The sequence below is a fragment of the Petaurus breviceps genome, unplaced genomic scaffold (genome assembly GCF_028583685.1).
Source record: "Petaurus breviceps papuanus isolate PSGF00001 unplaced genomic scaffold, PetGlider_PUasm1.0 90591, whole genome shotgun sequence".
Lineage (NCBI taxonomy): Eukaryota > Metazoa > Chordata > Mammalia > Diprotodontia > Petauridae > Petaurus > Petaurus breviceps.
The window spans coordinates 4049290-4073111 of NW_027187280.1; the positions used below are offsets into that span (position 1 = coordinate 4049290).

At 41.7% G+C, this 23822-nt stretch overlaps 1 long non-coding RNA gene across 3 annotated transcripts; it reads right to left on the reverse strand.

Moving 5' to 3' along the window:
- Positions 1-451: 451 nt before the first annotated feature.
- Positions 452-23329, reverse strand: LOC138142479 (uncharacterized). Of its 3 annotated transcripts, none has more exons than XR_011163434.1 (4): positions 22737-23329; positions 20420-20590; positions 5160-5314; positions 452-1024 (listed from the first exon to the last, which is right to left on the reverse strand). It is a non-coding gene; the product is annotated as an uncharacterized lncRNA (long non-coding RNA). The 3 variants fall into 3 exon arrangements; XR_011163436.1 differs by having other exon boundaries at positions 20420-20628; XR_011163435.1 differs by lacking the exon at positions 5160-5314.
- Positions 23330-23822: the final 493 nt, after the last annotated feature.

The following is a 23822-nucleotide window of genomic DNA, read 5'->3' on the forward strand; positions in this document are numbered from 1 at the left end:
CCTGGGTTCATGTGCTCCCTCTGACAACAGGCTTCAAGGCTAGTAAGTCACTTAACCTCTCACAGCTATGGGTTCCTCTCTAAGACTACATTCACACAGCAGTTGCTCATCTACATTGAAAGAAGAGTTTTCTTAATGAGAGTTCTTTATACAAATGAATTCAATGGTGAGTACAAAAAATAAAATAAAATGTGACTGATCTCCCCAGGACCTCAGAACTCATCCATAGGACTTCCCTATTTTCAAAAACCCAAGGGCAGGGGCCAGTAGGAAATGGCCATTGTGCATTAAAGATCAGAAGGCCCAGAGAGGTGCACTGACTGAAAGCATGCAAAGTCAATGGCATTTAATGAATTAATGCCTGGCAAAAAAAAACATGTGCTCTTTGGTCCCCCCCTCCCTGCCCCAGTAACTGGATTACTCTTGTATCTTGAAGCTCCATCTATGTCCATTTTCCTTCTCTTTATTTTAATTGTTTTTCTTTGCATTCTTACGAGTGGCATAAATTCATTTCCAGGTTAGTTGTTTTTTTCATTGGGAAGTCACATTATTAAATCCCTTGTCTGTTTCTATTTTCATTTCAATCTTTCTTCAAAATGGAAAAAAAAAGATCTAAAAGAGGAGGCGAGAGAGCTCTTGGAGTTTAGATTCTCATCATTTCCTTAATGAAATAAGGAAAGGCCTGCTGACACACAACTTCATTGCTCCTGGGCTGTGGCCTCTGGGGCCATGTATGTGCTGGGCACACATTGTGTCTTTCCTGCTCTGTCTTCCAGGGCTTCTGGGCAGCATCACTCTTCCTGTTTCCCCCTCCAGACCCTCGCTGTCTGCAGCCACAAATCAGCAGCTCCCACCGGAGCCCCAGCTCCTAGACAATGGAGACAGCCGAAGAGAAGCTACCATTAATTCACCCTCCTTTAGACTGAAATCTCTGTGAGGGCAGGAAGTATATTTTCATCATCTCTCTTTCTTGGAAGCTCCAGACACAACAGCCTGCTTCCAGTAGAGCACTCAGTTCTTGTTTCTGAAATAGAATAAAAAGTGGTTTTGTGACTTTGGTTATTATTCAATCATAAATTAGACTCCCTGGGAAAGCAAAATGAGGACTGAGGAGGCCTTGAGTAACAAAGGATTCAATGACATTAATTCATTATTTTAAATGTATTAAATGCCTACTATATGCAGATCATTGTGGGATGAATCGGGGTTGATGTGCCATTTAGATGAAACAAAGGCCCTGCCTTCTCAAAACTCACACTCTGGTAGGGGCATATGACTGACCCTAAAAAAAAAATGACTTGCTAAGTATACTAGAGAAATGGAAATCATTGGAGGTCAGGTCTGAGGAGGCAGGTTTACCAACCAGGGGGATCAAGGAAACCTTTCTACCTAGAGGTAGTGTCCCTTGTGTTAGATATTAAAAACAAACAAGCAAAATCCATGAGTTCTATAGACAAAGATGAGGAAGGAAAAAACAGAGTGAAAAGGTACCCCACAGGTCATCTAGTCTGACCCCTGCATTCTTTAGATATGGATCCTGAGGCCCAGGCACAGGGAACATCTCTTCCCTGGTCATACCAGTGGTAAAAGTCAGAGCTAGAATTCAAACCCAGGTCCTCTGACTTTAAATCTATCATATAACTAAGGTCTGAGGGGGAAGATCTTTATAATTAAAGAGGATAAAGAAAGACTTCATGAAGGAGAGAGCATTTGAATTGAGTTTTAAAGATGAATAGAGATTTAATCAACAAAGATAATTCCAGCAAAGGCAAGAAGAGAAGCAAGTACACATTATGTTCAGAGATCAAGAAAAGCCTAGTTTGTCAGCACCATGACTGGTTTGAGTGAAAAAATTTGAAATAAGGCTAGAAAAGTAGGAGGGCACCAGATTGTAAAGGGCATTGAATGCAAAGTGAAATAGTTTGAACTTTAAACTTTGAGTGAATGAATATATGCAATAGTCAGTGGAGATTACACACACGTACACATACATGTGGGCATACATACAATATGCATACACACTTTGTACATATATGTATGCACAGATACATGCCTATACATATACATGTGTTTATACTTTGTTTTTTAAGGTGGGAAATGCCATGATCAGATCCACGCAGAAAGAAGATAAGTGTAGCAACAGTACAAAGAGACAAAGGAGAATAAATTGTAGATCCCAGGATCCATTAGGACAGATATGATCTTGAGCATGGCATTGAGAATCCATGGAACCACAATGATTTCTCTCCTTTTTCAGTATCAAGGTTCACTTGCCCAATGGATTGAGAAGCCCTTGAAGGGAGAAGCTCACCTCCCCGCTGTAGACACCACGTCCCACCATCTTGCAAACTAATCCTTAGCAGTCCTAGACATGTTTTCCAGAGACAATGGGTGAACTCAGAGTCCTCTTCTATTGACGCACCAATATTCACTGATCTTCCTAACCGAAGGGATCGGTAGTGAGCATCTCTAGCTGTAAGCAAGGTTCTGCAGTGGGTGATGGGTTTCTTCTCCAGTTGTGGACGTGGTGTCTATCGGGTGCACCAGGGGGAGCTGTGGTGCAATGTTAGTGCTGTGCTTTCCCTGGGTTCCAATAGGTTCTTTATTCCTTAACCAGGTTGCTCTGATTGCTAGGACAGCATTTTGCCCAGACTAGTTTTCCAGCAATAAAGGACTATCCTTTTGAAAGTCTCTGTGCCCCATGTCTATTATCAATCATGATTCAACAGTTCTCTTGGGTTTGCTGAGCTTCCTCAGCGGTTAGTTAACAAGATTCTCCATTTCTCTTAGAGTATGAGGAGTAGGGTGTAATGAAAAGAATCCTTGGATCTGGGTTCAAGTTCTGACTTTGATCCCACCTCCCTGTAACTGTGGGCAACTTATTCCCTTCTGTATACAGGCCTGGAAAGTGAAGGGGTTATACTAAATGATTTCTAAGTTCTTTTCCTTAGGTCCCCCAAATTCCACAAGTCTTCAAGTTTCCTTGGGTTTCCCCAAATTTGGCAAGGCTCTCAGATGTTTACAAGGCTCCATGGCTGCTTGCTAAGGTTCCTCAGTTGGTCTTGCCCCATCCCTAACTGAGTACTTCTTAGAAATTTGTAGTCAGGGCTTTGGAAGCTGGGGTCTAACCTTCTAACCTTTCTCTGGTGTCTTTCTCTATGTTTCCCTCCCTGGCATCTGCCTTTCCTTTCTGAGAATAGCTTATGTCTTCCAAAATTCCTTCACCCCTCCCACCCCAGATGGCCAAGGGAGTGTAAACTGATATGCCACCTCAGCTCCCCAGCCCAAGAGAAAGCAGGCAAAGGCATAGGCTCACTTCTGCACCATCCCAAGGAAGCTTCACAGAAACCTTTACTCTACAGTTGTGGAGGGACATCTTAGTGGGCAGTGGTTGCAGAAGCCTGGTAGCTCAGCGGGAAAGGAGATCTAAGTCAGATTTGCTGCAGCTTTTTCCCCCTTTTATTTATTTATTTATTGGCTGACCCCAACTAGCTAGTGGAATGGAGGCAGAGCTGGGAAGGTCTGCTCAGCAGCATCTGGGTAGGCCCCAGTGCCCGCCATGCAGCCACTAAACTGGAGGAATTCTGCCATCGATCTGGAGAAGCACTTGAGAGAATGGGAGTAATAGGGCAGTAAAGATTACAATATATCATTGGGCTCCATCAGGCTCTGCTGCTGGCCTGGATAGATCAGAGCTGCATTAAGATCATTAGAGCCTGCCAGAGGCTGATATGAACAGACTCATCCAGCTGGATGAAGGGGAGGAGCAGCTGATTTTTTTTTAATCCCTTCTACAAGCCAAGACAAATGGATTTGAATTTCTAACTGGCTGTGAGCCTCTGTCAGTGAACATCCCCCACTCCCCACCTTCAATCCCTTGCATCAAGGGAAGGGTCCCTGCTTCCTGCAGTGGGGAAGAATGGTTTCCATCACAGGGCTAGAACATGAGGGAAGGAAAGTGGATGGGGTGGAGAGGAGGGAAGAAATGGGGAAAGGGCAGCAACTTGCTACCTGTCCAATAGACAGACTGACAGACAGTTTCAGAAGGCTAAAAGCAAGAGCCAGTGCTGTCCTCATTCCAGCACTGTCTGAAAGGATTAGAGAGACTTTAAATCACTAACCTTTGGCATTTGCTGCTGTATGCCTTCCCTTTCATCCCTGGATTTAAAAGCACCTTAGAGGCATTAATTAGCTGCAGGCATTCTAGTGGTCTCAAGTTTTCACCCACAAAGATAGGTTGCAAGATTCTGTTACTAAAGTATCACATATAGAGCAGGAACGGAAAGACCATAGGAGTCAGAGGAGTTGAACCCCAGCTTTATTTACTACTTAACAAGATATAGATAGATAGATAGATAGATAGATAGATAGATAGATAGATAGATAGATAGATAGATAGATGGATCCATCTATCTATCTATCTATCTATCTATCTATCTATCTATCTATCTATCTATCTATCTATCTATCTATCTATCTATCTATCTATCTATCCATCCATCCATCCATCCATCCATCCATCCATCCATCCATCCATCCATCCATCTATCTATCTATCTATCTATCTATCTATCTATCTATCTATCTATCTATCTATCTATCTATCTATCTATCTATCTTATATGTCCTTGATCAATTCATTTCCCCTCCCCTGGCCTCAGGTTCTTGCTCTATAAAATGAGAAGGTAGGACTAGAGTCTTAGGTGGCACATTGGCTAGAGAGCTGGACCTGGAGTCAGAAAGATATGAGTTCAAATTTCATCCCAGGCACTCACTAGCTGTGTGACCCTGGGCAAATCTCTTAACTTCTGCTTGCCTCAGTTTCCTCATTTGTAAAAAGGGGATAATAATAGCACCCACATCCCAGAGTTATTGTGAGGATCAAATGAGGTAATAATTGTAAAGCACTTAGCACCATGTCTGTAAGTGCTATATGAAGGTTAACTATTATTATCCTTCAAATTCTAATCCACACATATGCATATGTAAACTCTAATTTACATATACACATGTGTCCAAGTCACTATGTCATGATACCTATATACATATTTAAATGTATATGTATACATGCACACATGTACACCGGCACGTGCATATATGAATGCACATACATACGTATAAATACGTGTGTTTATATATGACAGTACATGCATACATACATGTGTGTATGTCAGATGGGAGGGGACACAAACTTGGCAGCTCAGTGGATAGACCACTGGGCTTGTAGTCAGGAAGACTCGTCTTCCCGAGTTCAAATCCAGCCTCAGATACTTCCTGGGCAACTCACTTAACACTCTTTACTTCAGTTCCTCATCTGTAAAATAAGGAGAAGGAAACAACAAATCATTCCTTATCTTTGCCAAGAAAATCCCAAATGGGATCACCCAGAGTTGGACGCACGGCAATGATTTAACAACAACAACATAAACACACACATATATTCCTTCTTCTTTCCTCCCTTCTCTCAGGTTCCTTTTGTGTGTGGTCTTTCTCCATTAGATTGTAAATTCATAAAGAGTAGGGACTATCTTTTTTTTTCATGTTTTTATCCCCATTGCTTAGCATAGTATCAGGCATATAGTAGGTACTTAACAAAATTTTATGGAATATACATGTATGTATATTTACATACATATATAGATGACATATCAGACAAACATGTGTATAAGTCTATGTGCATTTGTGCATATATGTATACACACGTGTATTTTCATGTGTAAGCAGAATGCAATAATGTCTAGCCAGCTTTGAATGCATACAAGATGTATGATTCTGGGCAATTCACAGAAACTCCTCGTCCCCTTGGTAACTGTCTAAGTAATCATTTGGAGAGCAGGTGCTGACCTGCTGTGATAGAAGGTGATCAAAGCTCTACCTTTTACTTACTCCCAGTTGACTCTGGACAGGTCACTTCACTACTGGGCCTGTTTCCCCTTGTGTAAAAAGAGGAGTCTGACCTCAATGACCTCTAAGGGCCCTTCCAGCTCTAGATCTATGATTCTTTGAATCTTTTTTTTTTACCCTTTCAACAAGACCATAACTATTGGCTTCCTCCTTTCCCTCCATCTTCAACAGCTCTTTTCCATCTTCCTTTCTTCAGTGGGTATAGTGGAGGCAACAGGGCTTCTATGGTACATTTTCCTCTGCCCCTATACCTGAAGTAATTTCCATGATAATGTCTGTGGATGAAAATCACTAATACCCTCTGTTTCTGGTCAGATAACCAGGGACCAAGAAACTTGATCAGTGTCCAGTTAAACATGACTTTTCTCTGGCTCCAGGCCACAGCGGAGGCCATATTTTACTCTCCGGCCAATCTTGTGCTCCCATGACTAAGGCTGGCTCCATAAAACACTGGCTGAATTGTAAGGATGTGAGAAATTCAAACACATTTTCGAAAATGCAAACATATTTTAATTTATTGAAGGCTGAAATCCAGGCAGAACATATTATTTAAGGAAACAGTTGGTTTAACAAGTTTGCAATCTGCAAATTGGGAGAAAGGGCATTTCTGATACCTCTATAAAGTGTCTAGTGTGAAGGACCAACCACTGCTTTGTTATGTTACTATAAATCTTGAATCTTTTTTCACCAATACCCAGTCATAAATCTACTAAATATTTGAGTCTGCCTTATCCTCCTAGAGAAAAGGTGGAATCTGGAAAAGTAGCCCTGTGGTTACTGAGGGACGAGCAAAACACGAAGGCAGCCAGGTGGCTCGGTGAATGAAGCACTGGGCCTGGAGTAATGAGGACCTGAGTTCAAACCTATCTTTAGACACTAGCCATGTGGCCCTGAGCAAGTATTTGACCTCTGTTTGCTTTAATCTACTGGACAAGGAAATGGCAAACCACTTCAATATCTTTACCAAGAAAACCTCATACAGGGTCAGACATGACTGAACATCAAAGGAAATAACAGGCACTGTCCACAGCTCTGGCACCCCTTTTGGGTGATTAAAGGACACTTCCTCTTCTTTGAAACAAGGGAGCTGTACTAGATGGTGTGTGAGGTCTTTCCCTATCGTGATAGGATAAGTATTGCTATTCTAGGTGCTTAATTCCCTTCGACCTCTGGTACTGTATGTCCGATATTCTAAAGTTCCTTCCAACTGTGACATTTTGTATTCTGAGTTCCCTTTCTGCTATGACATTCTCTATTTTCTGTTCTTGGCTCCCTTACCATTCTGACATCTTGTGTTCTAAGGTTTCTCCAAGTTTGATGCTCTGTGTTCTATACTCTAATGTCATCGCCCTTCTTCCATCTCCCATCCGCTCTGGTCTAGCTTCTATGAGCCTTGATCTGGGAAGAGCATAGTGGGCAATATAGTTTTTTATACACAAGTAACCATGTCCAGATCTACAGAACGTGGTATCTTTGGAACATGAAATTATTTTTGTCACATGATTGTCTTTTCTCTTAGAGGGAGTCTTTCTCTGTGACTGGAGAATTTCAGGTAAACTATTACCATGAAGTAGATTGTAGCTTTTTCTTCATTTGATAGCTTGGTTCTTTAGGCCAAGGCTTACCATTCCAGGCCCTGATTGGAACTCTGACCTACACACAAACACACATACACACACAGATAGTACATGACAAGTTCCAAAGAAGCCATAGAGAGAATGTATTGTGATGACAGGACACTTTCCAGTGCAGATCCAACTGTTATACCTTTCTTTTTTTCTTTAAGGGGCTGTCTAAACTCACAGGATCTGGAGTTAAAATGGACATCATCTAATCACCCTCGACTTATAGATATGGAAAATGAGGCTCAAAGAGGATTAAAAAATGACTTGCCCAAGGTCACATGGGTAATGAAACTGGGATTCAAACACTATCCTGAGTTTAGATTCACTCTGCTTTCCAGTCTGCCCATAATACTGAAATTATCTACCCTCTGTATGGACTAGTGAAGATTACCCATTTAGTTTGCTGTGAAGGAATGTTCTCCTGATAATTTGTGATTATCAATTTTTTTTAAAACATGATACTTCATAAGCCATTACATAAAACACTAATTATTTAGTATTATCCACCAGCTGGGTCTCATACTAATTAAATTAAGGCTGGAAACTACAAACATCATTGATTAATAGTCCAAAGTAAAGTACATCAGTAATACTTAGAAAGGCTACATTTTCTGGGAGAAATTCAAAGGAAAAAATAAACATGCCAGTCCTCCCCTCAGGAGCCTAACCCCCTCTAATCACTGGTATTCTCACCTGGGAGGCCCATGGCTGGTGGACCCTGCTCTGTGCTCTCTGTCCTGATACTGGGGGTGGGGCAGATCTGAGATAGAGACTGGGTTATCATCAGTTCTCTCTCAGGCTTTACTGCACCAAGTGCCCAATTGCCTTCAAAGGTGAGCAGAGACTGGGATAGAGATACACACACACATACACACGCATGCACACGCACATGCATATACACACATGATGACTGGAAGACCCAGTACTGGAGTTTTTTAGAGATTATTTTTCATCCTCTGCCTCTGAATCCTGGAAAGCAATAGCTAGTTGAGGACAAAATGTTCCTGTTCAACATCTTTGCCCTCACCACCGTCACCATTACTATGTGGTGGCATAGTGGATAGAGCCTTGGGTCCTGGAGTCAAGAAGACCTGAGATCAAATCCAGCCTTGGACACTTAATAACTATGTGAGTCTGAACCAATCACTTGACATCTATTTGCCTCAGTTTCCCAAACTCTAAAATAGGTAGATGATAACATTCACTTTCCAGGGTTATTGTTTGAATCAAATGAGATAATATTTGTAAAGCATTTAGCACGGTGCCTGGTACATTCATAATATTGAATCAGTTATGTCTGACTTTTTCTGACCCCATGTACCATATCATGCCAACACAGTCTATGAGGTTTTCTTGGCAAAGATACTGGAACGATTTGCTATTTCTTTCTCTAGTGGATTATGGCAAACAGGGTTAAGTGACTTGCCTAGGGTCACACAGCTAGTAAATGTCTGAGAAGGGATTTGAACTCAGGTCTTCCTGACTCCAAGGTCATCACTCTCCACTGTGCCACCTAGATGCTACATCATCTATCCAATTACACAAAAAACTTATTTTACTTACATACACTATAGTGTTCAACATATTTAATTTAAAGGGATAAAAGCAGAGTAGGGACTTAGCACAAAACTGTTTCACATAATCCTCAAATCAGAAAGTTGGAGGGAGTTCAGCAGCCATCTGGTCCATCTCATACATGAAAGGAATCCCCATTTTAACATAATAGTTAACAACAATAATAATAGCTAGCATCCACATAACTCTTTGCAAAACATTTTACAGATATTACTTCATTTGATCCTGACAACCACCCTGGGAGTGAGGTACTTTTATTATCCCTACTTTGTAGATGAGGAAACTGAGATGGACAGAGATTAAATGAGTTATCCAGGGTCATATATCTAATAAGTGTCTGAGATCAGATTTGAAACCATCTTCCTGACTCCCAGCCCAGCGCTATGTCCATTGTGTCACCTAACTGCCTCAATATACCTGACATGGCCAGCCTCTGCCTGAAGATCTCCAAGGAAGGGGACCCCATAACCTCCCTAGGTAGCCCATTCCACTTTCAGAAAGCTCTAATTGTTATGATATTTTTCCTTACATCAACGCTAAATTTGCCTCTTTGTTATTTTCAGCCAATGAATTCTCTTATGTCAGGCCTCTGGGACCAAAGGGAACAAATCTGGTTCCTCTTTCATATGACACTTCAAATACTTAGAAGCATCTACCATGTCTCCCTGAGTCTTCTTTCTCCTGGTCAGGCATTCTCAATTTCTTCAACCATAGCTCATATATTTCTATCTGAACTCCATCAAAAAGATAAGAATGAGAGAGCATCAACAATAATGGTAACTGACATGAATAAAACCCTTGGAGCATCACAAGGGGCAGGGAGGTGACAAAATGGAGAGTAGTTGGACCTGGAGTTGGGAAGACCTGAGTTCAAATGTGGCCTCAGACCCTTACTATGTGACCTTTACCCTTCAAATCACTTAACTCCTTTTGCCTCCATTTCCTCATCTGTAAAATGAGCTGGAGAAGGAAATGGGAAACAGCTCTAGTATCTTTGCCAAGAAAACCCCAAAATGAGGTCACAAAGAATCAGACATGACTGAATCACCAAACATTGCCAATCCTGCATAGACTTAGGGAAGGCAGCTTACTTTTCTGAGTCTCATCTTCCCCATCTGTACATAGAGGGTTGAATTGGATGCTCTTTGGGATCTTTTGGGATCCTTTCTAGATTCCTCATGGCTTCTGGGATTCTGACCAAAGCTACACTACCTCCTTCTACCACCATCTTATGTAGCTTCTTATTCTTTGGGGATCTGATTGAGGATATTTGGAAAGCTACAAATTATTAGAAGATGTAGATTCAAAGAATCCTGGAGGTTCTAAGGAGGGGGATGAGGTGGGGATGGGAAAGAAGTCATTAATGACTCTTTCTATCAGATTAATCTATATGTGTATGTGAATGTGTCTGTGTGTGTGTGATTGACCAACTTACAAAGACCATTCATGTGCAAAGGTACTGACTGAAGGAACCATCATCATAATCCTCATCATCAGTCATCCTGATACACATTTTCATCATTTATTGAGATCCTACTATACTCAGTAGTATTCGCCAACAAAAGAAGGAAAGTAGACACAGTTTTGGTTTGACAAATGGGAACTCTTGGGGAGCAAGTTTTATCTTTCTCTCTCAGGTGTCTAGTGCAAAGCCTGATCCCCAGAGACAGTGATGTGGCACAAAGAGTGGAATCAAAGATATCTTATTGTCTTAGTTTCCTCATTGATACATAGAGAGAATAATAATGCTATGATAATATTAATAATAATACTAATAATTATTTTTATATTTTATAAAAATATTTATACTTTCCATTTACTATAGTTATTATAATAATAAAATTAATAATATTATTAATAATAACAACAACAACAATCCAGTGTTACAGTGAAGATCAAGTGAGATATTAGTAAAGGTCTTTTCAAACATTAAAGTGCTGTATAAATGATGACTGTTATTGTTATTGGCTGTTGATTGATTGGGAAGCTATGTGGCATGGAGAGAAGGTGGCACTTGTAGTCAGAAAGACCTGAGTTCAATTCTGCCTTAGGCATTCATCAGCTGTGTGACCTTGGGCAAGTCACTTAAACTCTGCTTCAATTTCTTCATCTTAAAAATGAGAATAGTAATAACATCTTTCTCACAGGATTGTTATACAACTCAGATGAGGTAACATGCATGAAAATCTTATAACATTATATAAATGCTGGCTATTATCATCATCACCATCATTAGTTTGTTGATTGGATTAAGCAGATGTTTGCTTACTGTTAGGAACCTAAATGATGATTTTTTTTTTGACATCACAGTCATTTCTAAGATATATCATTCCCCTATTCCTTCCTCCCTACTCCCTCTTGGAATTAAATCCTCCATCACATCAAAACAAAACAAAACAAAACATTTTTACCAAAACAGCCAGAGCTAACATAATACAACCTTCTTCTACCATCATTCCCTGCCTCTAGGCTGAGAGGAGAGTTTCTAAATGGTGATTTCTAATCAGCTCCACCCAGTGAGCCTTAGCTAAAGGATGAAGCAGGCAAAATCTAGCCAAGCATTTTTCCTTAACATAATAAGCCTGTGTATTTAGTCAGGTTCTTCTTACTCACAGACAGGAACAAGACCCAAATGTACTTTGAAGGGATTAAGAGCTGTGCTTGATGTTGAAAAAAAAATTCCGCCAGGATACTTCCTAGTGCCAACACCACCAAGAGCTAGCTACTGGGAACAGGTCAGACATTGCTATAGCTGGGCCAAAGTTGCCAGGTCCTGACTCAGAGTTCCCAGCTCACATATATCAAACCTATAGAGCAGTGGTTGAGGGTTTTAACCTTTTTTGTGTGTATTCTGGACCCCTCTGGCAGTCTTGTGTAGTGTATAGATTCCTTCTCAGAATAAATTTTATTTTAAAAAAATGAAGAAAACGCATAGAATTACAAAAGAAAACAATTCTATTAAATATAGTTATCAAAATATTTTTTAAAATTTGTGGGATCTAAATTAAGAAACCTAGCTATAAAGAATTTTATCCGTACTCCCTCCTTCCAGCCCCATGAGTATACAAGGGGGAGATCAAGGCCTAGGGTAGGGAAACTGCTTTCCTAAAATTATGAAAAGTTGAGAATAGAACCAAGGCCAATAAATCGTCAGGCCTTTCTGCTCTCTGCAATGTCTCAGACTCCCATGCACATTATGAAAGGATGCGTTTTCTCTGACAAAACTATAGTCAGAAATATGTGCCCAGGTTTGACAAGGAAGTTTTTCTCATTTTCGAGTAAGGAAGGCTTGGGAAGCCATTCAAGCATCCCTGAACTCTGTTAATTGGAAGAGGTGATAATGACGTTGCAATACCCAAGACCTGAGACTGATGGCCTTGCAGCCCTCTTCCACCTCCAAATCCAATGAAAGGCAGCATGATACAGTAGAAAAATGGCTGACTTGGGAATGAGAAGACCTGAGTTCAAATTCCAACACTGACACCAACTGCGTATGATCATGGACAAGTCACTTAAACTCCCTCAACTGCAGTTTTCTCATATGTAAAATGAGAGGGTTGGATCTGATAACCTCTAAGGTGCCTTCCAACTCTAAATCTGTGATTCTCTGACCTCCCTGGGCCTCAGTTTCCTAATCTATAAAGGTATGATATTGAATTAGGTCCCTTAGGTCTCTTGTTGTTCTAAGAAATCTCTAGAAACACACAGGATTTGGAGTCAAAGAGCCTGAATTATCAGCATCCTGGCTCAGCCACCTGTGAATTTTGTGACTTTTATCAAATCAATTATCCTTTCTGGGACTCAGTTTCCTCATCTGTAAAATTTAAGAGATGGTCTAGATGACTGGTAAGGCCCCTCTGGCTTTAAATCTGCATGAGTTCATGATCCTGTAAAAAGGTCTAATCCCTTCCCCCATAGGCCATCCCTATTGTCCACTCTTTTTCTCGCTGACTCCCCCTCTCTGGCCCCAGGCACTAGCCACTACATTTAATGGACATCCTTACTCACACTCAGTATTTGCTTTCTGATCCATTGGGTTTATAAAATGTTTGCATGAATTAAAATCAGAAATTTAAAAACAAACGGAGAAATGTTCAGCTGCTAAGCTCTGACATGTACTTTAAATAAGTAAATGGGGGAGGGGGAAAGGCCAAATTGGCTGATGCATCCCACCTATCATTGAATTATCATTTGCTCTCAAGCCGTTTACCTTTAAACCCAGCTGGTGCCAACCTGGCCAGTGCATTTCTCCCCAGCTAAACTAACAAAGCACTTATTTGTTATCCAGGGAGCTCCCTCTAATAGACTTCCAGTGAAATAATATTTGCTTTCCATGCCTACTTTGAATCCCACTCACTTTGTTAAAAAGATTGCCTCTGGCTGTCTCTGCTGGTCTAATCTAATAGTTTCTAGTTTGTACAAGCAAAGCGCTTTCAGCCAACTATATAAATATCTTAGAGAGAAGAAGACACTTTTACAGCGCTCTGGGCCGGGTGCTATAGGACATGACAGATTCCTGAAAGACGCCTCAGTGAAGCTCATCTGGGAACCTCTGTCAGCTGACTATGAGCAATTACAATATTGTATTTGGGCTGAAAGGGCTGTCTGTCTTCCTACAAAAAGGCTAACAAGAAAACTAATTCCTGGCTGATTTCTCTTGCGTAGGAAAAGGATCTAAGTGCCTTCACTCCCTTCTGCTCAGCTCCCCCTCCCTTGGCAAGCCAGCAAAAGACACCAGTTTAATACCACAAAATTGGGGGTGGGGGATAGGGTGTGGAGGGATGGGGGAGGGGCTGTGGAGTTGGAATGGTTTTCTGTGGAAACTATACTATGTAGGAAGTTGGGAACAGGGCTTCCTGCTATGCTGGAGGTCAGCTTACTGCACTGGGATTTGGAACCAGGGCAACCAGGGTTTGAATCCCAGCTTTGCTACTTGGGTGACCTTAGTCACTTCTGTGTCCTTAGATCTCAGTTTCCTTTTCTGCAAAACAAAAGGATTATACTAGATGGTCTCCGTGGCTCAACTTAGCTCCAAGTCAATGACTCTATACTTTTCCCAGGACTTCGAGAACCCGGTATCATTCTTTCCTCACAGAATCAACCCCAAACAACATGCTGCAGAGGCAAGGGACCCTGGATTCCAGACCCCACCTTTGCTACTTGTTAACTAGACATATCACTTCTTTCCTTTTACCCTCAGTTTCTCCTCATGTAAAATGAGGACATTGGTTGAGATCATTCCTCAATTCCCTTCCACGTCTAAAGTCTACGAATCCTAACTGCTGGCTTAACCCCAGCTCCTCTAGGACAATGACCCCCACCTCCACGGGGTCCTTAATTGAGCCCCAGGGGTGAGATACCCTTGAAGCACTTTTCCATGCTATCAGCTCCCAGTGTCCTACTGGCTTGAGGCACAGCTCAGGATTGTCTGCTGCTCTCACTAGTGAAATCTGAAGATCAGCCTCTTAGGGTTTTTAGCCTGCCTCTACCCTTTAGAACCCCTACTTTTATTCAAGACTCAGCTCAAGTACTACTTGTAGATGAAACCTTTCCTACCTCATTGGCTGCTAATACTTTCCCTCCAAGTCAGCATCACTCCCAACACATAGCCTTGTATCAATTTTGTATCTAGCTAAAAGTATATGTTATCTCTCCTGACATACTGTAAAATCCCTGAGACAGGGACTCTTTTAGTTTTTACCTTTGTATATCTGGATTCATAGCACCATGCCCTGGCACATAGTAGGTGCTTAATTTACACTGGCTGATTGATTGATTGTTGATCCTACTATCTCTGTCTACCACCAACAATCTCTTCAAATTCCCTGCACTGAAGCTTGAAAAATTCATTCTTTTTATATAAATTGTAGTCTCTTAAAATGCAAATGAATCTGGGGTGGGGTAGAGGGAGAATACATTTAATTCAGGTTAGCAGCCATTTAGAAAGTGCGGGGGAGGGGGGGCATCCTGTATACTCAGGATGACATATTCTCTTCTTTAAAAATTTTTTCAATTTATTAAGGCAACATTCAGCTTACAGGGACTAAGGACCTTGGAGATCATCTAAGTCCCATGGTCTCAGTTTAAAGATGAAAAAACCAAGGGCCTAATTTTGGAAGAAATTTCATCAAGGTCACATGGGCAAGCCAAGTCTTTTGGATCCAAATCCAGATCTAAACTTCAGTAACTATAATTACAAATTAGAATCTGATTGATGTAGGAGAGAACAGGTGGAGTAAGTCCAGAAATTCAAGGGGGAGGAGTCACCTGGAGCTGAAGGGATCTAAGAAGGTAGAATGGAGTCAGATTACAGAAGATTTGGAATGACAAACTGAGGAGATTGCTTCTTAATCCTGTGGGCAATGGAGTCACTAAAGGCTTTTAAGTAAGGGGAATGAAATAAATAGACCAGTGCCTTAGTGAGAGTATGATGAGCCTCATTCTTAATGCCTTAGCGCATAGTCCTGGGGGGTGGGGGCAGGGAGAGGAGAAAAAGCAAGCCTTTATTAGGTGCCTACTATGTGCGCTGCCCTATGCTACCATTTTGCCAATGTTATTTCATTTGATCTTCTTCCACCAGGAGATATTGACTCCATCATCTACACCACTGCCAATGTTTCTGAGCACCTGCTGTTTGCATAGCACCATGCTGAGGCTGGAAAGACAGAAATAAGAAAGGAGGTCCTTGTCTGGGAAGAACTTATGTTCTATTTGTGGAGATAACATAGGATGTGCGCACATATCAAAAAATTGCAAGCATTGCCTTGTATTGTTAAGTGTAAGCTTAGAGGCAGAGCCATTAAGTACTGTGAAATCCAATCTGGAAAATGATAATGAGGAAACACACCGAGATGGGAATGGGCATGTAGGGTTTTGGGGAAAGTACATAGACCAGTATAATTCACAACCTCTCAGCATTTAAACAGAGCAACTGTGGGAAAACAGGATATAGGGGAGTAGTTTGTAGTCAGATTTTGAGTTCTGGGCTAGGGGCTTGGCCTCTATATGATTGGGATAAAGAGAGATACTGTAAGCTTGGGAGTAAAACAGTACCATGGGGAAAAGAGTGGTTGGAAGATTGCTCTGGTCGCATTTAGAGCAGAGATTCTGAACCTAAGGACTTCAGAATCCCCCACCCCCACCCCCACCCCCTACTCCAGCCCCTGCCCTTTCCACTGTGAAGAAATATCAGGAAGGCCCATGAATTTGGATGGGAAAAAAATATATATATATATATATATATATTTTTCTTTTGTTTGGAGGGGGCAGGGTAGGCAATTGGGGTTAAGTGACTTGACCAAGGTCACATGGCTAGATATTTTGTGTAAAATGTCTGAGGCCGGATTTGAACTTGGGTCCTCCTGACTCCAGGGCCAGTGCTCTATTCACTGCACCACCAAATATATCTTTATTTGGTGCTGCCCAAATATCTTTATTTCCACAAACATTTGGATTCCTTTGACAGCTTTTGTGTTTTATTTTATGTTTATAATGTTTATAAAAAAAACATTCTGAGAAGAGGTTCGTAGATCTACCCAGATGCCAAAGAGTCCGTGACCCACATCCACATATCCACACAGCCCATGATGCACAGTTTAGGAGAAGAAGAGACAGAAAGTGGGTAGACTGGTTAGGAGGTTGTTCCAATAGACCAATTCTGAACTAGGGTTGGGGCAGTGGGAATGGAAGAGAGGCTAGAGATGTGGGAAATCTCTTATAGGAAGAATCACTAAGCCTTGGTGATTGACTGGATGTATGGGGGGAGGAGAGGGAGAAGTCAGAGATGACTCAGGCATTTTGAGCCTGAGGGGCTGAAGGTTGCAGATGAAACCTGCAGGAGTTTCAACATTCTACCTCTCTTTCCATGTCTGTTTCTATGATTTACTTTCTTAACTGGGCAGGTAGGTCGACAATATCTACATCATTGTTTCCCAACATGCGATAGAACATTTTTCTATACATAAAAAATTTCTTTCTGATGCATTAATTTTTAGGTCTTCATTATTACCACCCCTTGCCTTTGTTTGGTCAACTTTTGCTAAGGTGTATAGGGCAATATTCCCCTTCCACAAATTTCAATATTAGGTGAGAGAGAGAGACAGAGAGACAGAGAGAGAGAGAGACAGAGAGAGAGAGAGACAGAGAGAGAGAGAGAGACAGAGAGACAGAGAGAGAGAGACAGAGAAAGAGAGAGACAGAGAGAGAGAGAGAGAGAGAGAGAGAAGAGAGAGAGAGATAGATAGCAGATAGAGGAGGGTGTGTTGTGTGTAGAGAGAGAGACAGACAGAGACATAAGAAAAAAAAAGAGAGTAGAAGGTAGGATTATGTCTCTCTGGAGTATGGTGTTACAAAAGGATAATTCAGATTCAGTAATAAATAGACAAAAGTTTCCAAATGATCAGTACCTTGAAAACTACCATGGCTAGCCTAAACCACCTTCCCTGGGGGCATTCCACACATACAGGGTCAACAAATTAGCCCAAGTGTTGTATTAATTGTAGGATCTCAGGACTATATGACTCTATTGGAACTTAGACACTATTTCATCCAACACCCTCATTTTACAGATGAGAAGATTGAGACCCATGGAGAGGTCAAAGAAAAGAGTTCCTTATGGTCTTTTGTTGTTTTGTCACTTCATTTTTCATGGTTTGTTGTTTTTGACTCTTCATGACCCCACTTGGGGTTTTTCTTGGCAAAGATACTGGAGTGATTTGTCATTTCCTTCTCCAGTTTATTTTACAGGTGAGGAAACTGAGGCAAAGAGGGTTAAGTGACTTGCCCAGGATCACACAGCTAGTAAGGGTCTGAAGCTGGATTTGAACTCAGTTCTTCCTGACTCCAGGCCCAGCATTCTATCCACTATGCTGCCTAGCTGCCCTCCTCATAGTCATATTGCTAGCAGAACAGGGATTTGAGGCTGGGTCCTAAGCCATGCATCTGTGTAAACATTGCTGAGAAACAAGATGGCACTTGGGCAGAATTCCCACAGAAATGTGGTACATTTGGAAGACTGGTAAAAATGCTGACTAAGGAATAACAGGCACATTAGCAAACCAGTTAGCCATTGCCCAGAGAGCTTCAGAGAGCTTCAGTGTTATGGAACATTTCAAATAGCTCTCCCTGCATCTTAAAAAGTCATCTCAACCTTGATTTTCTTTACTAAGGGCCACGGGTTTGGAGAGAGCACACACTGTGATGCACAGTCAATATTTTAACAGGGACTATATGAGTACAGGTCCAGTTCTGAAGGATATAGTGGAATTAGTCCCAAACCCAGATTTATATCCTGACTCTGCTGTTTATTCCCTATGTGAACATTGGTAAGTCATAGAGCATAGGGTTATCAAATCCTTGATTTAGATCTAGAGCAGACTTTAGAGACCATTGTGTCCAGCTCTCATTTTACCGATAAGGAAACTGAGGCACAGAGAAATTAAGTGATTTGCCTAAGGTCATACAACTAGAAAGTGTCAATGATTTGACCCCAAGTCATCCTGATACCACACCTCTATTGCTTTGCCTCTGTGGGCCTCAGATGTGATCAATAAAGTGGTTAGACTAGATAGTCTAAAGCATCTTTTGATTCTAAGTCTGTAATCCTGTTGTCCATTCTGGAAGTCGAAAAATAACTGTGAATAGTTTAAATGGAAAGTCCTTGAAGACTGGAGTGGTGTAATGGTCCAAAGGGCAGAAGCCACATCCCTTAACAGGCTGAGCACTACAAGGTTAGGTCTGGCCAGGACTTTTCCTCATTCCCAGAAGTGCGTTAAGCTCTGTTTCTTGGAATTCCATCACACACTCCATCAGTTAATCAATCCATGACTTCCAGCCAGGGCTATGAGGTCACTCCCCAGACTTCAGGCTGCCTTTGAGTGGCCCTCTGTCACTTCAGAGATGATGGAAAATCGCAATGGGTCAGTCCTGTGCAAGGGTGTGGTCCTTGAGCCTGCAGCAGGAAGGTGTAGCTTTGATGAGTCCCCATTCCAGACTTTAGACTTGAAAGTGACACAGTCGTAGGATTTACAACTAGAAGAGACTTGAGAGATCATTTCATTCAAGCCCATCATTTTATGGAGGAGGAAACTAAGATCCAGAGAGGTCAGGGGATTTGCAATACTCTATAGGGTACAGGGGATTGATGGAGAGCATTCCCTGATCAGTTTGATGATTTGTTGGGATTTTGATCATATCTCTCTGAAAGAAACATTTGCCAGCTCTGGAATGAGCAGATCTTAGTTTGACTCTGGTCTTTGGCACTTGTTAACTAAGTAACCTTGGGCAAGTCACTAAACTTCCCTGGGCTTTGCTTTATTCATCTACCCTAAATCTACACCTACATGCATTTACTCAGTTCCCTCTCCTCATGTCCACTCCTCTGCCCCCATTCTGTAATACATTTTCTTCCTCAACTCTGTTTTTTGGAATCCCTCATTTCCTTCAGTCTCAGCTCAAAGTGCCATCTGCAAATGAAGCCTTTCAAATGATTCCTCCCCTGTTATTACTGTCCCCCCCCAAAAAAAACTACCTTGAATCCATTTTGTGCATGTGTATATGTGTGTGTGCATGTCTATCTGTATAAATTTCATTTATATTATATTCAAATACGCCTCAATTAGAATGTAAGCCCCTTGAGGGCAGGGCTTGTTTCACTTCTGTCTTTGTTTACTCAGTATTTAGCACAGTGCCTGGCACATAGTAGGCATTTAATAAATTCTTGTTTTTCTGGGTGGAATACTTGGCTGGAAAATGAAGGAGGAGTTTGAACCAAATGACCTTTTGAGATATCTTTCTGCTGAAATATGAGCTCTCCCCAACGTGGTGGCTTACAGGGAGACAGAACAGATATCCCTAGCCTCTTCTCTCCACCCTTTCCCAAGGGAGACAGAATTCCTGCTAAGAAAGGAAGCAGAAAATTGGATCCAAAGGCCATTCTGTTCTCTTCAGAGAGGGGGGATATCAGGCTAGAATTATATCTATCTGTTCCCTTAAATATTATTAGCAGATAGGGTTTTCAGGTTCAAGCTATTTGGGAGTGAGAAAGATTTTCCCAAGTAGTGAAATTCCCATGATCACAATTTCATTAATTAGAGGAAGAACCCAAGCTTTATATCTACAGCTTGATAACTTTCCCTTTAATATCAATTCCACAATGAATACACACAGAAATTAACTAGAAATTCGCTTTTCCAAATTGGTAGAAAAACAGAAATCAGAGGAAGTATACATAGGAAAATATGTACCAAACAACATAGAGTGATGGAGCTCACCCATTGGGAGTAAGGTAACTCAACTCAACTTAGAAAAAAGCTTACCCAAAATCTCTAGTGTAGTGAACTTGAGACAGGAGCATGATGGAGACTGGTCAGCTTCTCTTATGTCAGCTTCTTCCCAAAATCTTTGCCTCCAGCAAGCTAAAGTGGGGTTGGTATCAACCATCTTCTCTCAAAGATGAAAGTCAGAAGGTCTCAAAGCAACAATGGAATCTGAAGAGATTTGAAAAAACCTCCGAAGACACTCAAACCTGAAGGAAACTGAAGAGACCTAAGAGCCTGCTCTCTCGTTCTAGTCACCTCTGCCCCGCCCATCAGGAAAGCTCAGGACATTGATCTCCAACAGTGAGGAGAAAGTCCCATACCAATGGGCTTTGGAATTGTGGTTACATTGATCATTGGGTTTATCAGGAAACTTATTGATCAAACCCCCTACAATTTATGAGTTGCAGCTTTGGGATTTAAACTCTGGTCCTTAGACCTCATGTAAAGTGAGTGCCCCATCTACTGTACTACAAAGCCTTTCTCCCTGAAGATCTGCCCAGATTGGTTCACTCTAAGCTTCAAATATTCCATGACCTGGGGGACAGGAAATGGATAGGCAGTTCCATACATACTGATGAAAGTTGATGTTAGGGAATGGACTATCATGATGGAGAGAACAGTGAAACAGAATATTTTTTAAAAGAATAGGATAGAAGCACAACATTTTAGGGCTGTAAAGAATCTGAGAGCTTAGATGAATTCCTTCCCTTTATTGATGAGACAAGTGAGGTCCAGAGTGAGGAAGATTCTCCCAAGGATATAGTTGGGGAGTGGCAGAGCAAAGATGGCGCACAGGCATTCTGAATCTCTCTTGAGTGCACTTTCCACTACACTGATCAAGAAAAGATCCTGGGATTCACTTATAACAAGATGCCAGAATAATGACCTTTGATGATGACTTCTTTCCAGTTCAAAAGCACTGTCAGAGTTTTATCCAATAACCTACCCACACTTCTTTTTTTTTGGAGGGGAGAAGGCAGGGCAATTGGGGTTAAGCGAATTGCCCAAAGGCACACAGCTAGTAAGTATTAAGTGTCTGAGGTCAGATTTGACATTCACAGTTCATCTCAAGCCTCAAGTCCTCCAAGAAGCCTTGTCTTATCACTTACTCCTTTAAAATTCTGCAACATTGGAATTAAGCGCCCATGGTGTGGGATCAACTTTCTCTTGTCTTGTCTTGTTCTCTTATGGTTTCATTTGTATGGCCTACATAGTAAGTTCATGGAGGGGAGAAATGGCATCTCTTTTTTTCCCATTTCCTTAGAACAATTCTGTGCACACAATGGGTCCTCAATAAAAACATCTTTGCTAATTAGGTGATGAAGAAAGGACACAGAATCTTTGGGAATGTCAACGGGAGCAGAGGGGGTCATCTGTCACTGGTGAAGTTGTGATAGAGATTCTATGACTGGGATAGTTATCAGTTAAGCAAACTACACTGGTTACCATAACATTAAGGAAAGCAAGTTGGTGAGGAAGAACCAAATGAAGATAAATTGCAATCCATCTGACATGTTTTCTCTCTAAATTTCCTGTGCTTACTTCTCCTCTCCATTGTTCCAAGTCTCTTCTCATCGACTTCAAAGCTTCCCCCACCTTTATCTCTGCCTCTGTCTCAGAACAAGGTGAACTGCCCTCCCACCCACCCCACCCCCTCGGGGACCCACCCAAGTATTGCTCCATATGTCAGTGCTCCTCTGGCCACCTGTGCCAGGTGGAGGTTCCGATCATCCCTCATGAGCTATGTGTCTTGGTTCCACCACCCAGGCAGTGTTAAAAGTCAAGATAGTTTGAGAAGGAGAAATGGGAAATGCCTGGAGGCACATGCTCTGGGAAGGTATTAGAGAGTGATGGGAACTCCCCTGTGTACCTCAGAAATGATGTAGTTGACATATATCTGTGGGAACACCAGCTGCCCCCAGGGATATGCCTGGTTTTGCTTTCATGAATGCTCTGCCCTTCCCCCAGTCCCCAGTTCTCTCTCCTGGGAACTCTCTCACCCACCCTAGCCTGTGGTTGAAGTAGCTAAGGAACCTTGGACTTAACAGTTAGGAGACTTGAATTCAAATTCCTACTTTCATGCTCACTAGACTCAGTTTCCCTCATGTGTTAAATAAGTCTGAAAATAATTCTACAGAGTGGTTGTAAACAAAACGCTTGTAAACCCTAAATCACTATGAAATTTAAAGCACTAATTATTATCACTCATTATTCTATAATTGGACCAAAGCCTAAGTTGGGATAGACAGGTGAGAAGGTAGAAAATTCTGAGGGAAGGATGCTGATGGGGAGTAGGAGAGGATAGAAATCTTACCTCAGTCTTTGCCCAGGAATGTGTATTGCTGGCTCCAGCCTGAGCCCAAGGGAGAAAATCTGACTCCTTTCTGAATGTCCTCCGCTCTTCTCTCACCTAAACTTCAATCCTTAGGGAAGGGGTTCCCAATATTTTCTGGTCTACAGACCACTTGGCTTTCAATAAACCTTCCCATATCACTAATTCAATAGGATAGGAAATAGCTTCTAGAGTCTACCACATACATAAGAAATACAATGAAAGATATAAATTATTATTACTAGGATAATATTGCTATTTGAAAATATTCTGCATACCTTTTTTTTGGAGGGCAGTTGGAGTTAAGTGACTTGCCCAAGGTCACACGGCTAGTTGTTTGTGTGTGTGTGTGTGTGTGTGTGTGTGTGTTAAGTGTCTGAGGCCGCATTTGAACTCCAGTACTCCTGACTCCAGGGCTGGTGCTCTATTCACACCTAGCCACCCATTTGCATACCTTGACAAGCTCCTCATGATCCCACTCATCCTCTGACTCTAAGGGTTCCTGGACCCACCATCCCATAGCATTTTTGAAACTACAGTTTGCTTGTCCCTTCCTTTCAGATAGAAGGGTCTATGGAAATGAATTTGTACTCTGCCTGATGGATTTATGGAAATTGTCACTTGGAAGCTTGCAGAACTGGTTTTTGTGCTTACATCTCCCTGGAGAAATGGTGATCTGAGTCAGGGTAGATCTTCTCTGGGAGGTGTCTTCATTCTGGCTGCCTTAAGGCCACAGCTACAGACCAGACCTTCCCTTGCCCACACCCCACAAAGAGAGACTGGCTGCAAAGTAAACATCTGGGTCCCTATCTGGAACAAAATAATGAAAATATCTGGCTTCCTTATTTTTCTGACACTGAAAGAGATCACATGTGGAGAGGGGATGGACAGGGATATCAAGGGTGGAATCTTTTTTTTCCAAAGCAATCTGGGTTAAGTAACTTACTCAAGATTATATGGCCAGTTATTTCTGGGTGTGGTGCTAAGTGTCTGAGCCCGGATTTGATCCCCAGGTCATCCCGACACTGGAGCTAGTGCTCTTACTCAGTGAGCCACCTGGCCTCCCCT